Genomic DNA, 17,164 nt, shown 5'->3' on the forward strand with positions numbered 1-17,164 from the left:
GTGCAGCCTAATTAATTTGCTAGCCGTGGTCAAGACGTCTCAACCCATTCAGAAGGAATACATTTAGGGCCGTATTTATACTCCGTTTGCGCCGAATTTGCGTCGTTTTTTTCGACGCAAATTCGACGCTAAACTAACGCCAACTAACGCCATATTTATACTATGGCGTTAGAGGCGAATAGCGCCAAAGTTCCCGGAATGTGCGTCATTTTTTAGCGTGAACCCCTTCCTTGCGTTAATGATATGCAAGGGAGGCGTTCCCGTCTAAAAAATGACTCCCAGGCCTTTACGTGGTATTTATACTCCCGGGCAAAAGAGACGCCCGGGAGTGGGCGTGGCTAAAAACGGCGCATTTGCGCCGCTTTTTAACGCCTGGGTCAGGCATGGCGTTAAGGGACAAGTGGGCTCAAAATGAGCCCAGAGTGCCCTCCCCTGCCCCCAGGGACCCCCCCTGCCACCCTTGCCCACCCCAGGAGGACACCCAAGGCTGGAGGGACCCACCCCAGGGACATTCAGGTAAGTTCAGGTAAGTATTTTTTTATTTTTTTTAAAAAAAAAAATTTGGCATAGGGGGGCCTGATTTGTGCCCCCCTACATGCCACTATGCCCAATGACCATGCCCAGGGGACAGAAGTCCCCTGGGCATGGCCATTGGGCAAGGGGGCATGACTCCTATCTTTACAATGATAGGAGTCATGTTGATGGGGGATGGGCATCGAAAATAAATGGCGCAAGTCGGGTTACGATGATTTTTCGACGTAACCTGACTTGCCCCATTTTAAGACGCCCATGCGCCATTTTCCCCCTACGCCGGCGCTGTCTGGTGTACGTGGTTTTTCTCGCGCACACCAGGCAGCGCCGGTCTGCTTGCGCCGGCTAACGCCATTCAATAAATACGGCGCCCGCATGGCGCTTCAGAATGGCGTTAGCCGGCGCAAAACTTTTTGACGCTAAACTGCGTTAGCGCAGTTTAGCGTCAAAAAGTATAAATATGGGCCTTAGAATCGTTGTCATTTCAATGGTTCCTGTGCGTACAATTCTGCATGGAGAATGTTCCAAACCATCGTTGCATAAATGTTATATATACATACAGATGTACTAAATGTTATTTAATGCATTTGCTGACTGTGGGGAAGGCAAGTCTCGTAGGACATGAGGCCCGTCCTTTAGAATTGGTAATACAGTGCATTCAACCCCAGCAAATACAAATAACTGATTTATACAATGGTGTTTTTGTTGTTTTTTATTTTACTTTACCGTTATTACGTCCTCATCTGACCCGAGGATGATACAGAGGGTCGGGGTATCTATAAAAGTGGCAAAGATGACAAATGGAGTACGAGCCTTATTCGGGATTAAAGCCTCGGAGGAAGAGGTGCATCTTCAGTTGCTTTTGTAAACACCTGAAGTTGCTGTCATTGCAGATAAATAGGGGGACATAATTCCAGATGGAGGAACCTTAATGGTGCTGAGATTTTCCTTCAATTTTTTTTTAAATGTTCGTAGTACGAAGCGGTTGAGAGAGGTCGAGGTTAGATGTCTGAACGGGGAGTACGTTGTGACTAATTTCGAAAGGTTGTCAGAAATGTATGTAACAGACACAGGGTTTTGAAATCAATCATTTTCGTTAGAGGTAGCCACTGGAGAGATTTTAAAGTTGGAGTGTTGTGGTCGGAACCTTTTAATCCACAGATGAGAAATGGAGCAACGTTTTGGGCTCGATTTGCAGCATTAATGCTGCTTTTACGACAATCGTGAGTCCGATGTACATGGGGCCATCATGACGTTAACCTAGGGAAGAAAAAGCTATGCTTTTGTTCAAAATGACTCAGATCAAATGGACTCAGTCTCAGGTTCATGGAGGGAGTGATGATTTTTAGGTTTTGTGCCTTTCGTGCAGAGCCAGTTCCCAGTCACCCTAGTGGTAAAGCGTTTTTCTAGACAAATATTTTCGCGAAAAAAAATGATGATAAATAATGTTTTTATGTCATTAATACTGAATTGATATGATTGTTTTAGTACGAGTTTAAAATAGTGTACATAAGTGTGTCTATTAACATTTCTTGGTTAGGCTCCCTTTTGCTGAAATCTCCATTTTGGGGTAATATGTCATCCATTTTGTTACTCACTCCTGTTTCGTCCTGCTCCCAAACCATTCTGCTATGTATATTTCTTCATCTGCAGGTCTGCAGAGTGAAGACTAAATTATGTCACAGTAATGTCCCTAATGTCCATGTATTGTGAGTTAACTTTCCGGTGTTCCTAACTGTTGCAAAGGTCCATGATCCGTCCGCTGTGACTCCTTTGCTGGGTTTAGCACTCTTTCACTGGATTATAGTCCATTGCTTAGAATGGTTGCATTTAGTGGAGCTTCGTATTATAACATGACAAGAAAGATGTTTGACTTCTTAGAAAATGAGACAGTGCTAGCCTGTAAGGCTATTGACGTGGATTTCTCTAATTACCTAAAGAAAGGATACATGGAATGCTCACTCTGTGTGTGAGCTAATTTTCTATGTAAGAATTGCGTATCAGAACACCTTGGTTCTGAAGATGTCTGATTTTTTTTCAAAGATGACTTTTATGTTTTACTAGAGACTCTGTCCAATTACAGAGAGATTTTCCGGAACTTCTTGTACATAGAGATGCTGCCCGATTTCTTATGATTTTGCTTTTTATATGGGACTTAAAATATTTTTTATTAAGTACTCTGCATTTGTGCATTCATGACATTTGTTCTGTTTTGCATGATTTCTGAGAAATTTGTGTAATAAAATTATTTTCACTGATCTAGAACTCAATTACTACATTGTCTTAATTATTGTTTTGCAAATTTGCTAAACTTATGTTGGGTCTGATGTTAAGAAGGTGCCTTTTAGCATAATAAAAACCCTAGAGCAGAACCACCAGAGGGAAATTTCCGTTGATATACATTTTGGTGTCTTATGAATTTTGAGTTTTGTGGCTCCACTTCCACACTAGCAAGTCACTCTCTTACTTGGATTCAGTTTGTCTTCTGAGGATCATAGCAAGAAGATTTTGGTAGGTACTGAAGAGGGCTGTTACAAGCGATAAACCATGAGGAACTCCATAGGATACCTTATTAGTTTTGGATATGAATGGCTCAAGTTTTACTTCATGGGTGTGGTTAGAGAGGAAAGTTCTGATCCACTGAAATAAACCATCTTTGTGGGAATGTTTTCTGGCATCTAAGGGCAGGCAGGGATTACTCTGCTCAATTTGTGTGAATCAGAGCCATTTACCACTGATGTCCTGGAGCTTATCTCTGATATTGGACCCACAACTGTTAGCTAAGTAGACTTAATAATAGCCATAGTTGCTGACTTTGGAACTGGGGAACCAGGTTTGAGTCCTAGTATCAGGTCAACATCCTGTGCTTCTGGGCAAAACACCTAATGTTCCCATGCCTAGTTAAAAAAGGATGATTTTGCATTTTATAAAACTGCAAAAAAAAACTCTAAGGGTACATAGTCAAACAGTCTAAGGCATACACAGGGATGAATGCAGAGTGGGGTTACAGAAATAACAAGCATTGATTAAAAGTTAACAGTTAACAACTCACTTTCTAGCCCGCAATTTACTTTAATATGTTGTAGCTGGCAATTCTTAAGGGTACTAATGGGAGCAAAACCCTTTATCACTAGGGGGACAGGCTACTGTGGTAACTGTACTGTGGCCTAAATACCCTTGGGTGGAGGTTCTCCCAGGTACTAAAGGCAGTCTTTACTGAACAAATGTGTTTCATAGTCATGTCCCAATAGTTTCTCTCAGCTCCCTATTATTGTCAAGGTTCACTGTCACAGTACCTTTCTGGCCCAGAGTCTCCTCAGCTTTGTTTTGAGAGGGCACATCTGCTAGCATTGCATCTGGAACACACCATCAGAGGGCAGTTTTTCTCATAAATGCCAAATGATATCAGAAATTCTTGTTGTAGCCCTAGCCTACTCAATGTATGTACACTGTCATACCAAGTGCGCAGTGGCTAACACTGAATCACGCTAGCACCAGCACAAGTGAAGAAGAGTCTGTATTACAGTCATGATATTTGCAGTCATGGTGGTATTGCACCATGGGTTCTTCTTTGGGCCCAGTCAAAACCTACCACCCAAACAAGTTATGGGCATATTCCAGCTCACAGTGGTGATGCACTACTCCACATTCAATCTTTTCTAGTGATTTGTACATGACAGTGGTCCGTTTCTCCTAGTGACAAAGACATTTGTGGTGCTACAGATGACTTCTACACATGTCTCCTTCTTAGGTTCTTTTCCCAGCACTTTCCAACCAAGGTGATGGGGTGGATGTCACACCTATGATATGTTCAAGACTTTGAGTCTCATCCACCTCACAGTGGTGCAGATCTCTTCTGATATTTCAGTGGTGGCTTTGAGCCATCCACCAAAATATAATCTCAAGAATATCCAGAGGTACAAATATAATGTTTTAAACATCATGATGTCAAAACATATTGTGGCTCAAAAGATCACTGTTAAAAATATTGTTGTGTGTTATATAACTGAAAAGTAAATCTCTTTTTACGTGACTTTTGTGTATGTTTATACATCAGGTACGTTGTATATGTTTTTAAAATGTTTGTTTATTGTATAATAATGTTTGCAATGATTGGGTGAATTGTTTTAAATGAAAACATTTCACTTAATTGTTTTTTTCTCCAATAATATATGCAAATTTGGTATTCAATTTTTTTATTTTAATTTTTCATTATTAATGTTATTTACATCTGTATTTTAGCTTTATGTTTCATTTGAATAATCTATAGTTCTTCAATTTGTGCTAAGTATGTCTTTATGAATGTAATAATTTCAAACATATCTTGTTCTTTGTTATTTATTACAGTTTTTCATTTACATTTTTAATTGTAATAATATTGTGTAAAAAATACATCTCAATAATAGGAATATGTGTGTATATGTTTAACCATAGTAAATATTTATTGTTTCATTTGGCTAAAACTATAACAATTTTGCCAAGATACATGGTAAAAACATTCTAAGGAAAAGAAAGAAGATTAGGATTGTGATACAAGTTCCGTGATAAAAAACATTAGATGGATGTTGAAGGTTTCAAACTTAAAATTAATAAATGGTTACAAAATAACTCAGTTAAGGTGGGGGATAAAATATATGTAGGCCAGGGGGACAGAATGTCTTTAAAGATAGGTTCTGTTACTGTCTCAGTCTTGAGTAGTGTCATTAATACTTGCAGACCTTCCATGGTGTGTGATTGCTTGGCACACTGGAGCTGAAAATCTAACCATGTTTTTTTTAACTTGGCGTGTTTCAAGAGCTTAAACAGCTTACAATTTAACTGGGGGAGACAGTTTGCATGACGTGTTTAAAAAACTTGATGAGCTTGCAGTTTAGCTGAGGGTCATGTGGATTAAAGCAGGCTATACTGTAATGTCTCCCATGCAAGTCCTGCTAGCTCTGTCAATGAACAGCCTCTTGAGAAATCTCTTTTAAAGATCTAACAGGTCTGGACAAATGCAGTTTATGTGTATTAGGTCTTACTTTTGGTAAGCATAGTGCCTGCGCTGATGCTCAGTAATATTCTTCTAGAACGGGGCGTTGGCCAGGGTTGGCAGGTTGCCTAGTCGCATTGTCATGAGATTATGTTTTATGTGTGGTGCAAATGCTGGTGACAGTTAGGCAGCCAGTTCAAGTTTGGCATAGTGTTTTATGGTCATCCATGCATGTGCTCGGGCACTAAATTTGGCTTTGTCCTCTATGAACGAAAGGATTTTGGTGGCCTTGGTAGCCCCTCTGGAAAAAGAGTTGGATGTCGGAGCAGCCTTCCACAGACCCTTGAGTAGTAATTCATCAATTGAGGATCAGAGGTACTTATGGTAGGCTGAGTGCTAGTCGTGTTCTAGGGCCTGCCAGAGGGCCTTGTTCAGACTGTCTGCGGAGTGACTGATTTTAGTACCAGGTTTTGACTGTCTCTACTCTTGCGGTCAAGTCTTGCCGAACAAGTCCGAATTCAAGGCAGAGCTGTGCGAAGGAGGCAGAGTTTGGTAGTTTGAGGACTCTCCTGAATACCTTAAGCTGTGCTTTATCTATAAGGGGCTTGTCTTGACAGTGCATAGCCACTCTTGCATAGGTTAGGGTAGGAAGCAGATTGGATGAAATGACTGTTAGCAATGGATGAACTGATTGTCCGTGTAGTCGTTTAGCCAGTAAGGAGAAAGTGTAGATTAGTGCTGGTACTCTTTGCGCAATGTATTTCTTCTGTTGACGAAAGGAGCTGTGGGCATCTAAAATTACTTCAAGATATTTGTAACACAGCAACAACTCTAATGAAACATTGCTTAAGGCCATCGTAGATTTGAGGGAGAGCTTGCAGCCGACACACATTGTTTTTGATTTTGAGATGTTGATTTCCTGCTGGTTGGATTGGACTTAGAATGTTTAGAGATATTTGTAGCCCAACTTTGGTGCAGCTGAGCAATACCAAATCACCCGCATAAAGTAGATGTGTCATTGAGAGACCTCCCAGGCAGGGGGGAGTGTTACCAGCATCCAGAGCTGGGGTCATATCTGCCATGAATAGATTGAAACAGATGTGGGGCAAGGGTGCAGCCTTTTTCAGGCCAAGGGTTGTGGATATTTTTCTTGAGAGCCTTGTGCCATTCCAGATCTTTCTGAGTACAAAGCAATTATTGCGTTGAAGAGGGGGTCTGGGAGGCCCCATTGCTTTAACTTACTCCAGAGCAAGTGTCTGTTCACTCGGTCGAAGGTAGCCTTAAGGTCCATGAAACCAAGATGAAGTTTCCTGTGCCGCCATTTGCTCAGCTCTATCAGGGGAGAAGTAATTAAGATGTTCGTCGTAGTACCCACTCCTTTTCTGAAGCCTGTTTGGTTGATTGGGCCGACTTTATGTTTTTCGCTCCATGTTGTTAATTCAGCTAGGAGCAGGGAGGCGTAGTTCTTTGACTCTATATCAAAAAGGTTGATTAACCTACAGTCGCCCGGAATGTCTCTGTTGCCACCTTTGAAAATTGGGTTGATTATAGAACCTGGCCAGCTCTCAGGAATGCCTCCTCCTAAGCTTGCTTCCTGGTATAAGGATGTTAGCACTTCTGACCAGAAGACTACTTCCTCCATAAGGATAGCTTGTGGAAGTCCATTTGGCCCGGGTGCTCTTTCCTGGCAGGCCTTTAGGAGTGTTAGGAGTGTCTATCGACGGACTGAATGAGTTTGAACGTTTCCCCGTCATCCAGTAAGATGTTTGCCGTGATGGGGTCCATGCTGGCATTTGCGGGGTGCTTCCACGGGGGTTGGGCTTTGCTGTGAAGATTGTATTAAGGTGGCACACCCAGGTCTTTTCCAAGATGTTGGAGTTCTTGATTGGATGCCCTTGCGTGTTTAGATCATTGATGACACCCCAGAATTCCCTGTTTTTTTTTCCTTTTGTGGCCTGTGTTATTTTTACCCAGAGGGAGCTTGTTTGCTCGGCCTTCTCTTTACGTAGTTGTCTTTTGTAGTCTTCCTTTGAGTTCTTCAGTTGTCTCCACAGTGGCCGGTTGCCTGAGCAGGCCTTCAGTGGTCTTCCAAGCTCCCTTTGAGCTTTTTTCAAGAGTTGGGCTTGTTTTGAGAAGCCGGCCGGGGGGTTTCGACGAATTGGCACTGATGGTTTGTGTTGAGAGTGTTGATCCAGAATTTTCATTCAGAAGTCCTCCCAAGCATTGGTTATGCATTTGTGGGTTTTGAGGCTCTCCAGCATCTGTAGCTTTGCAGCTGAAGATAAGGTTCCTATTGTGGCAGATGACCAACCTTAATGTTTAAATTAAGGTGATTTTATAATTTCGTGTTTTATTGGGAATTTTACATTGATGAAATTTGATAAAAAAATGTAAAATGTTGCTGCTTTTTATTTTTAAACATTTTTTTAAAAGTGTACAGTCATTATTTTACATAAATTAGGCTAATAAATTATGAGTTTATAGTAAATACAGCTTATGCGTTCAAGTACTACTCCCAATATACATTATGTATGTATGTGGTTTACGTTTCTGAGATATTTAAAATGGCTTAGGCAAAGTATTATTTTCAGTGTAATGTCTAGTACAATTTTGAGGAGTGGTTAAATATAACTTCAAACAAAGAGGGGTAAGGGGGATTTCATTGGTCTAGTGTACTGTCCCCCAGTGAATATCAACAGTTCCGGGAGTAGAGAGAGACTAACGTGACCCTCAGTTAGATATAGGTCAATCCAGGTACTTCTATAAATAGAAGCAAGGGCCCTAACAACACAATTAGGTGTCATGCTTCATTATTGGGCCTGCTCCTCATCGGACTAGTACTGCAATGTCTGACGCTCCCAACAGGGGTGCTCTCTGCTGGAGATCTTTATAAACAATGCTGTCTGGTAAAGCAAAGGAATGTATTGACCCTATAGATGAAAGATGTGAAGGACTAGGAAGTGCACATTACAACTGACTATAGGCTCCCCAACCTACATGTTTATTCAATCTCCATAGAGTCTATGTACCTGTATCTAACCTAGGGGTCCCGTTTGGATCTCACTACTCCCAGAACTGTGTACCTCTATATACTGTAGTTAAATATAAACCCTAAAAGTCTAGCCCTTTCCCAATGTGGTTAAGTTTGGAATGGGTATAGTAAATCTATCTCTCCCAATTTCCAACACTTTCCCCAATGTGGTTACATTTGGAATGGGAAAGGTAAACCTGAACCCCCAAAAGTCCAACATTTTCCCCAATGCTGTTGAGCTTGGAGTGTGAGTGATAAATTAGACATTCTCTAAAGTATCACACTTTCTCAAATGCAGCTCTTGAGCATTGTAAATGTGACATCCATATACCATTAGCATATGTTTGTAGATTTAAATTTGTACACTATTAAGCTATAGCAATTTAGAAAATAAATTATTTGTTTATTGATATAGTTTTTGTAAGGTATCATTTTTAGATTGTATTGGTATATTGATTTTTCAAACATCTCTTTTAATATATATAATTTTAACTGTGCATTATTTTACAATGCTTACAAGGTATTATTTTGTGTTTTTTATTTCAACGAAATTAGACATATGATTTAATTATTGTATGCACATTTTGTAGTTATACATTATTGTAAAAAAGTTTTACAGTTGTGAGCAACTGAAAAATCAGTTGAGGGGGATCAGAACCCACCTCAAAAAATAATCCCAATCCTTGTTAGGCTGAACGTCAAATGTCAATAAGTAAACCTATGCTTAACCCTCTGGTAGTTTAGCACAAAGCAATCAGGTTTAACATAGAGTCAAGGTGCAAAGCATTTATGCAGCAGTCAAACAGTAATAATGTTGAGAAACAACACAAGGAAAACCACAAACTACTTTGGAAAGATAGTAGAAATGTTAATTCAAAAAAATACATCAAAACAATAAAAGCCATTAAGTGGAGCTGGAGATATTAAAGTTTGAATTAAAAATAGCCCCAAAAAGCACAACCCCAGCCACAGTTATCTGGTCCTGCAAAAGTTAAGGCTGACCTGAATTAAGTGTGGGTCAAATACAAGAACCAGGATTGTCTCTTTGGAAAGTTTATCTTCTGCCTCAGAAGTATTCCCGGCAAACAAATGGTCATCTATGAGTCGTCAACAGTGGCAAACTGCAACCTGGGATCAAAAGAGGCTTGATGACAATGGGTTGCTGAAGAGCAGGGTCCATGTGCAGCTGTTGATGATAGGGTGAAAGCTCTGAGCAGGTGAATCTAAAACCAGTGACCAAGAAGGCCTTGAGGTCAATGGGATGCTGTTCCGGGTAAGTTCCAATGCAGGTTGGTCATTTGGAATTATAAACATTTCTAGAAGTCAGGTCTTCTTCAGCGGGGCAAGCCAGCCTGCGGAGACTGACCGCTGATTTATCGCCATGGCTTAAGGTTTGGCTGTGGTTCTGGTCTCCAACAGTTCTCCAGGGAGAAGTTTGGCAAAAAGCTTCTAGGTCGCAGATCTTGTAGTTTAGGAACTGGAGGAATTCCTAGCCAAGCCAAGGGGCCTGCAACAGGGTTCAGGGAATGTCCAGTTGGTACTGGCCAGCTGGGCAATTGCAGTAAAAAGCTTCTGGAAGCTTGGTATGTTCCTCTAGCTCAAAAAGGATATCAGCCAACTGACCCTTGAAGTCACTTCTGGGGTCATGGGCAAGCAGGTCCAGTCTTCCTTCAGGTTCTTGAGACTGCACAGTAGTCCTTCTGATTCTCCACTGTTCCAGAAGAGAGGGTGCTAATGGTGCCAGAGTGATGCATAGTACCACCCTGTGGATGGTGTTATCCCCTCTCCACTCCCTAATAGATAAGGTAGAAGTTCCCATGGTGACCGTACCCACTTTTTCTACACTTCCTGTTTGTTTTATTGTATGCTATCCCACAATATCTCTCTTTTCTGAAAACCAACATGGCAGAACACATCTTCCTCTGGTCAGAGCTCCCTGTGCCCACCCAGAGAAGTGGCTATGGAAATGGGCAAACCCTCGCTTGTGCAGCTCCTCATTCCACTGGGAGAGCACCTCTCCACACTCCACACTCAAGTTGTTTGTCCACTGTCTAGGAGCAATCCATATCTCACCAGAAGAGGGGGCCTTCAACAGTCAAGTGACACTGCACATGGGCAAAAAGGCCCTTTAGAATAAGGCATAGAAATTACAACTTTCTAAAAGTGTATTTTCTAAAATAGTTATATATCCAACTTCACTGGCAAGTTGGGTTTTAAACTGCTGTTAAAATGAGTCCTTGAAATATGTATCTAGCTGCTGAAAATAAGCAGTTTAACTGGTTATAATGAAACTCAGTGTTTTCATATGAGAGAGCCAGCCTTGCTACAGTGAGAATGATTTTAGGTGTGTTTTTTTTCTGCTGGGACCTGCAGAACATTAAATTTACATGTCTTTCTTTTTAAATGCCATGCACCCTTCCCGAGGGACATTTAGGCCCATATTTATACTTTTTTAGCGCTGCATTAGCGTATTTTTTTGACACAAAAATCGGCACAAACTTAGAAACTCCAATTGTATTTTGTAAGTTTGCGCCACTTTTGCATCAAAAAGCAGCGCAAATGCGGCGCTAAAAAAGTATAAATATGGGTCTTGGGGTCTACATAAGTGGTAACCTATAAGCAGTAAAAAGCAAGGTTGAGGACTGGAAAAAGTTTTAATGTCAAGTCCAAGAGGCAGGTTAAAACTGCATATCCAGGCTGGGGGGATGCCCGGAGACAGGTTTTATAGTTATAGCTTAATGGGTGGCACAGTGAGTGCTGCATCCCACTAGTAACTTTTCATTTATGGACCTTGGGTACATGTAGTCACGTACACAAGGGACTTATAAGTAAATTAAATATGTCAATTAGGAATATATCACTGGTTAGCAGGATTAAAGTGTGCAGAGTACTGTCGCCAACAAAAAAAGGTTCAGTAAATGAAGGCACAATTCTGGGAAGACCTCACAGAAAGAGCAATCATTTTTAACAAACATATTTTTACATTACTTATATTTTTGTACACATAACGTTAACAAGTAGAGAAAAATGATTTCATTTCTTATCAGTATTTTCAATACATATTTATATATTAAAACATATTTGTAAATTGTTTATCAGAACAGCATGTTTACCATTTTGTTACCATGTTGCTTTGTATTGTATAAACATTAATAAAGTTATTTTTTAACTGATTTCTATGAGATAGAAGCCTTTTTGTTTATTTTCATTTTTCAACCACTTTTTCCACTCTCTTTGATTTTGTAGTATCAGTTCATTGTTTTGGAATGTTTTATGGAATATTTAATGAGGTTTTCCTGTTGCTGATTTTTGGTTCATGTGAGGCTGCTGTAGAGTTATTTAGTGGTAGAAGGGAGGTGTTCATACTTAGGTAAGTTAGGCTATGTGTTTGTATGTTGAGTTGTATTTAAAGTGTAATATGTGTTAATTCACTGTAATGCAACGGGCTTCATTGCAAACTGAAAAGTTAATTTGTGTACTATATGTGTATTCTGTGTATTTAACATTGTTTTATTTCTTTTTAAGTGCGATGTTTTATAAGAGGAATGTAAGTGGTTTCTGGGTGGGTGTGTATGTTTTTAGACATCAGGTGAGTTTCAACCTGAATGAATTTGTTTTAAAACATGACTTTTTTTAACCATTTTTCTTTCTGTTTTCACTGTGCTTTCAGTTCTCATCCACAATGAAACCCAAACTTGCAGTCTTCCCACCTCTCCTGATGACCATACAACCAGCACCAGCGACGGCGATGAAGACAACCCCCGTAGGTACACCCAGCTAGCGCACACTGGAGCTAAGGTGATTACTACACACTGACACACAACACAAAGCCCTGGCACGAATAGCCACACACGCAATCATACACCTGTACCAACACACAAATAGATCTACATACACACACTCACACAGAAACAACACACACCGCAGCCAACATACATGTGCCATACACAAACCACCACCACTGTCAAATACATCCACACACAACACCACCCAGTCACACAACAACAACACCATCATAAGTGCACAAAAGCATTGGCAGAGAGGCATACCGTACAACTCCACAGGAAAACATATACTGGCAGCAACACGTACCAACATCACAAAACCTATACAAACAATAACACTGCCAAACAACGCGTCAGATCACATGCCATGTCCACCCAACACACAAAGTATATAACAGATGCATCACAATACACAAACCACTACAACACAATGCCACACAACACCAACACAACAAATCATAACAATTCCGTAGCACAACTCACTCACACAACTCATGCTGCTACACACACACATCACATACACAGAAGACAAACCAAATCGCACATATACAACACATACACGTGGGAGGAAAGGCAGGACAAGTTTGTAACCTTCAACATCAATGTTTCACTGGTGCAGATATAATAAATATAAATAATATGATGCCCAAAACACTATGGACAACATGGGCCTACTGGTCAGTCTAAATGCCCAGAGTGCTCCAGGCACACTGGGCAATGTCTCTGGGCTAAAATTGACTCCAGACTGCAAAGTGGCCTCCACTTGGCAGTTGCATCAATGCGGCAGGCAGGCACCTCAGGGGTGATGGTGGGTGCAAAGGTGGGGGCTTGGGTTTGGGAGGGGAGTCCTTTGGTTTGGGTTTGGAGGGGGTTGCCCTTACTCAGACTTTGGGGGAGGGCCCTTGGTTTTTGGTTTGGGAGGTATGACCTTCGTTTTTGTGGTGGTTATAGTTTTTGCTGGGGAGGGGCATGGGCAATGCCAGGGGTGCATGGGAGGACTGGGAGGTGGAAGGACTGGGTTTGGGAATGATATCAGGGTGCTTGGGGGAAACAGGGAGTGGGTCAGAGGGAGGCAACAGGGCAAACTCATAGAGGAATTTATATTTAGGGACACAAGGGTAGTCATGGGAAAAACGTTTGGGAGTGGAGAGAGAGGGAGTGCTTGAGAGGTGTGCACGTGTATGTGCCTTGGGTGCTGGTGTGTGGGTGGATGCCATGTGTGTGCTGGGTGCCTGTTGGGTGGGTGAGTGTGGTTGTTTAGGTGTGCTGCTGTGATGCCCTCAAGCACCCATCCACCTCAGGGTTGGCCACTGCCAAAATGCGGGCCATTAGGGGGTTCAGCGTCCGAAGTGTACCCCTCCCTTGTTGGGAGGATGTCCCCAGCTGGGCTTCAGTGGTCTTATGGGCCCAGCATCTCAAGACCTCCCACAGATTTCTGCAGTGGGTGCTCTGCCAGACATGGACCCCCAGGGTCCGCACTTGCTTGGCAATGGCCCGCCAAATGCCAAATCCCCTTCTTCTCCTGGGCACTGACCTGCATGGGTGACACAGACAGAAGAAGAAAGTCATGTATGGTGGCATCACAGCAACAGCAATACCTATTGGTATTAGGCCGATCTACCCCCAGGGGGGGCAGAAACCTCTAGGCGCCAGGGCAAATTTTTTTTTTGTGTTTTTTTTGTTGGTTTTTTTTTTTTTTAGAGATGGGCAGCGACCCATCAGGCAAGGGTCGCTCCCCTGGGGGGCAACTTGTATTTAGACCATTTCTGCCCCCCTTGGGGGCAGATTGGTCGATTTTAGGTCAATCTGCCCCAAGGGGGCAGAAACCACTAGGCACCGGGGATTTGTTTTTTGGCGCCAATGTCACGCAAGGGGAGCGACCCCGTACGCAAGGGTCGCTCCGGGGGGTGGGGGGGGTGGGTGTTCGGGGGGCACATTTATTTTAGGCCATTTCTGCCCCCCCTGGGGGCAGAAACCTGTAGGCGCCAGGGCAATTCTTTTTTTTGTTTGTTTGTTTTTTTAGAGATGGGGAGCGACCCATCAGACAAGGGTCGCTCCCCTGGGGGGCAAACTGTCTTTAGACCATTTCTGCCCCCCTTGGGGGCAGATTGGTCGATTTGAGGTCAATCTGCCCCATGGGGGCAGAAACCAATAGGCACCGGGGATTTGTTTTTTGGTGCCAATGTCACGCAGGGGGAGCGACCCCGCAGGCAATGGTCGCTCCGGGGGGGGGGGGGGTTCAGGGGGCAAATTTATTTTACGCCATTTCTGCCCCCCCTGGGGGCAGAAACCTCTTGTTGCCAGGGCAAATATTTTTTTTGTGTTTTTTTTTGTTTGTTTTTTTTTTTTTGAGATGGGGAGCGACCCATCAGGCAAGGGTCACTCCCCTGGGGGGCAAATTGTGTTTAGACCATTTCTGCCCCCCTTGGGGGCAGATTGGTCGATTTTAGGTCAATCTGCCCCAAGGGGGCAGAAACCACTAGGCACCGGGGATTTGTTTTTTGGCACCAATGTGACGCAGGGGGAGCGACCCCGTAGGCAAGGGTCGCTCCGGAGGGGGGGGACGGGGGGGTGTTCGGGCGGCAAATTTATTTTAGGCCATTTCTGCCCCCCCTTTTTTTAGTGTTTTTTTTTTAGTTTGTTTGTTTTTTTAGAGATGGGGAGCGACCCATCAGACAAGGGTCGCTCCCCTGGGGGGCAAACTGTGTTTAGACCACTTCTGCCCCACTTGGGGGCAGATTGGTCGATTTTAGGTCAATCTGCAACCACTAGGCACCGGGGATTCGTTTTTTGGCGCCAATGTCACGCAGGGGGAGCGACCCAGTAGGTAAGGGTCGCTCCGAGGTGGGGGGGGTTTGGGGGGGCAAATTTATTTTAGGCCATTTCTGCCCCCCCCTGGGGGCAGATCGGCCTATTATTAGGCCGATCTGCCCCCAGGGGGGACAGAAACCTCTAGGCGCCAGGGCAAATGTTTTTTTTTTTTGTTTGTTTTTTGTTTGTTTGTTTTTTTAGAGATGGGGAGCGACCCATCAGGCAAGGGTCGCTTCCCTGGGGGGCAAACTGTATTTAGAGCATTTCTGCCCCCTTTGGGGGCAGATTGGTCGATTTTAGGTCAATCTGCCCCCAAGGGGGCAGAAACCACTAGGCACCGGGAATTTGTTTTTTGGCGTCAATGTCACGCAGGGGTAGCGACCCCGTAGGCAAGGGTCGCACCTGGGCAGGGGGGTTTGGGGGGGTGGGGGGTCAAATTTATTTTAGGGCATTTTCCCCCCCCCCTGGGGCCGGCTGAGCTAGAGGCCAAAATCCACATGTAGGCACTTTGCAAAAAACACCTCTGTTTTCTGTGAAAAAATATGTTGTGTCCACGTTGTGTTTTGGGCCATTTCCTTTCGTGGGCGCTAGGCCTACCCACACAAGTGAGGTACCATTTTTATGGAGAGACTTAGGGGAACGCTGGGTGGAAGGAAATTTGTGGCTCCTCTCAGATTCCAGAACTTTCTGTCACCGAAATGAGAGGAAAAAGTGTTTTTTGGCCAGATTTTGATGTTTGCAAAGAATTCTGGGTAACAGAACCTGGTCAGAGCCCCGCAAATCACCCCATCTTGGATTCCCCTAGGTCTCTAGTTTTCAAAAATGCGCTGGTTTGCTAGGTTTCCCCAGGTGCCGGCTGAGCTAGAGGCCAAAATCCACACGTAGGCACTGTTTTCTATGAAAAAATGTGATGTGTCCACGTTGTGTTTTGGGCCATTTCCTGTCGCGAGCGCTAGGCCTACCCACACAAGTGAGGTATCATTTTTATCGGGAGACGTGGGGGAACGGTGAGTGGAAGGAAATTTGTGGCTCCTCTCAGATTCCAGAACTTTCTGCCACAGAAATTTGAGGAACATGTGTTTTTTTAGCCAAATTTTGAGGTTTGCAAAGGATTCTGGGTAACAGAACCTGGTCCGAGCCACACAAATCACCCCATCTTGGATTCCCCTAGGTCTCTAGTTTTCAGAAATGCACAGGTTTGGTAGGTTTCCCTAGGTGGCGGCTGAGCTAGAGTCCAAAATCAACAGGTAGGCACTTTGCTAAAAACAGGTCTGTTTTCTGTGATGTGTCCACGTTGCGCTTTGGGGCGTTTCCTGTCGCGGGCGCTAGGCCTACCCACACAAGTGAGGTATCATTTTTATCGGGAGACGTGGGGGAACGCTGGGTGGAAGGAAATTTGTGGCTCCTCTCAGATTCTAGAACTTTCTGCCACAGAAATGTGAGGAACATGTGTTTTTTTAGCCAAATTTTGAGGTTTGCAAAGGATTCTGGGTAACAGAACCTGGTCCCAGCCACACAAGTCACCCCATCTTGGATTCCCCTAGGTCTCTAGTTTTCAGAAATGCACAGGTTTGGTAGGTTTCCCTAGGTGGCGGCTGAGCTAAAGGCCAAAATCTACAGGTAGGCACTTTGCTAAAAACAGGTCTATTTTCTGTGATGTGTCCACGTTGCGCTCTGGGGCGTTTCCTGTCGCGGGCGCTAGGCCTACCCACACAAGTGAGGTATCATTTTTATCGGGATACATGGGGGAACGCTGGGTGGAAGGAAATTTGTGGCTCCTCTCAGATTGTAGAACTTTCTGCCACAGAAATGTGAGGAACATGTGTTTTTTTAGCCAAATTTTGAGGTTTGCAAAGGATTCTGGGTAACAGAACCTGGTCCCAGCCACACAAGTCACCCCATCTTGGATTCCCCTAGGTCTCTAGTTTTCTGAAATGCACAGGTTTGGAAGGTTTCCCTAGGTGGCGGCTGAGGTACAGGCCAAAATCTACAGGTAGGCACTTTGCAAAAAACACCTCTTTTTTCCTTCAAAAA

This window comes from Pleurodeles waltl, chromosome 6, assembly GCF_031143425.1.
Source record: "Pleurodeles waltl isolate 20211129_DDA chromosome 6, aPleWal1.hap1.20221129, whole genome shotgun sequence".
NCBI lineage: Eukaryota > Metazoa > Chordata > Amphibia > Caudata > Salamandridae > Pleurodeles > Pleurodeles waltl.